The following is a 2,225-nucleotide window of genomic DNA, read 5'->3' on the forward strand; positions in this document are numbered from 1 at the left end:
CTCTCTCTCTCTCTCTCTCTCTCTCTCTCTCTCTCTCTCTCTCTCTCTCTCTCTCTCTCCTTATTTGCTTTTTTCTTTGTGCACATCATTGCCACGTCCGTGTGTTTGGCACGTTCCAAACCTCCGACTGAAACCAGACTGATTTCGATGTAATCCGGGGGACACGGTGTTCGTTCACTTTACCTTTCTGGGTTTCCAAAACTGCTTTTGATGATTTTTATCAGAAGGAAATTATTTTTCTTTGTTCGTCCACGATTTAAATGATTCCCAAAGCAGAACCAGAGTTAGTCATTTTTTTTTACAGACATGTATGTCGGCTTTGTTGCTAAGCTTGAATTGTAAAGATTCTTGTCAGTTTGTGTTCTTCTGTTGAAGACTGAACCAGGACAGGATTAAGTTAGAACCAGTCGGTGGAGGATTTTGGACTTAGAATGCAGACAAGCACAAGGATGTTGAAAACTAAATGTATTTTCTGACAAACAAAAGAAAAGWCTGACGTGGCAGCAACACTGAATAAACAGAAAAGGTAAATGAATGTGGGGGCACTTGGGTGATTACTGATTGGGAACAGGTGAGAGAGGCAGGCTGACTCGAAAAACACAGAGCTGAGAGTGAACGAGGATAGGTAGGGAGAACTCTGGATCAAAACAGGGATTATCAAAGAGAGAAAACACAAGAATACCAAAACAAACCTAACAATGACACACAAAACTGCAGACTGGACAAGATATTAAGTCAGGGGTAAAGAACTGATATGACACAACACAAGGACTGATCCGGTAAAAACTAATTTTCCAGATACAGAAAGCAAACCATGATAACTGARAAACTTGATCTAAAACACAAAGAACCATCAAAGAAAAAAGAAACACGGATCATGATAACAGAGGGGTAGCTCGTACTTAATATGTGTGATCTATTAGCACTTCTGAAGCAACATGTTTTTCTTATTGGTTTTAAAATCTCTGAAAGAAATAGTGTTCAAAGTATGAGCTTGAATTCTACAAAAAAACTATTCAAAGTTAGGCTTGATTATTTATTTGCACATGCAGGACTTCAGATCACGGGCAGTTGGCGCCCTTCTTTTACAACACAGTAGCTTTTAATTAATCTTCAGAACTGAGTCCCGCCTTCTGGAAATGACCTCACCTATCAGGTTGACTCAGTTCACAAACAAGGAAATCATACGAGCCCAGACGTAGAAGCATGTGTTTGGTTGTATTGTATCGATGGGAGGCGTGTTACTAGCCTGTAGAAACCTTGTGTTCTTACATCTTAATCACAGTATAAAAATAAACATTTTTGATTATAAAAATATTCTAAATATCTTAATAAAATATGTATATGGGTAGAGCATATAAGAGTCAATAAAAATCAGTATCTTACAGCTCATAATTTAACATTTTTGTTTAGTTTTGTCAAACAGATATTTCTTGTTGGATCAAGTGGTGGGTGAATGGATGGATGGMTTTGTTTTGAGTTTTAATGAGAATAATTAAACTGAGCTATCAGGTTTGTAAAGACTAGAAGCTGTATGAATGGATGGAGCAGATGCAATTTAATACACTTGTTTGTATATTCCATTTTCTAAGTTCCTTTTTAATTTTAATAATTAATTTAATTGCTACTTTGTCATTGTGCAGGATTCAGTACCACGTTGTTTATAAAGTGCTGAACCAATTAAATTAATTACGACTTGTTAGACTTGTTTAATTTTTTGTTGCTAAATGTGGCCCGCCACAGCATTTTATTTGGCCCACAAGAGYGWCAAAGATTAATGTTTTAAAATAAGCCAAGTTGCTTTAAAGCCAACATTGATGCTAAACTACATCTCCCATAATGCACGTTGATTATTTTCCCCATGATGGTATCCCACCACTAGGTGGAGGCGCGCAGGGTTCAAAAGTAGCCAGCAACCAGTGAAATTTACTGCGTAAAATTTCTATTTCTCTGGATCTTTGCAGCTCCTTTAGTATTTATAAGAGGACATATGAAACGCTGTTTCTGTAAACAAATTACCACGTAAAGCTCAGTTATTGTTTGTTAGTGGTTAACGGTTTGTTAGCTATGGGAGGAGGAATGTCACGTTTCATGTTTAACTGAAGTTAAACAAGAATTGTCAAAGTTATTTCCACATACATGTCAACCTCTTTGGACGTTTACCTGTACAAAGAGCCTCAAAAATCCGTAAATTTTGCACAAAATCCGTACAACTTGTACCCGCG

At 37.1% G+C, this 2,225-nt stretch overlaps 1 protein-coding gene across 1 annotated transcript in view; it reads left to right on the forward strand.

Annotated features, from left to right (window-relative positions):
• Positions 1–2,225, forward strand: part of LOC106528261 (furin-like protease kpc-1) — a 288,666-nt gene that overhangs the window by 250,551 nt on the left and 35,890 nt on the right. The gene's annotated exons all lie outside the window — the stretch shown is intronic.

The sequence above is a fragment of the Austrofundulus limnaeus genome, unplaced genomic scaffold (assembly GCF_001266775.1).
Source record: "Austrofundulus limnaeus strain Quisiro unplaced genomic scaffold, Austrofundulus_limnaeus-1.0 Scaffold366, whole genome shotgun sequence".
In the NCBI taxonomy this organism is placed as follows: domain Eukaryota; kingdom Metazoa; phylum Chordata; class Actinopteri; order Cyprinodontiformes; family Rivulidae; genus Austrofundulus; species Austrofundulus limnaeus.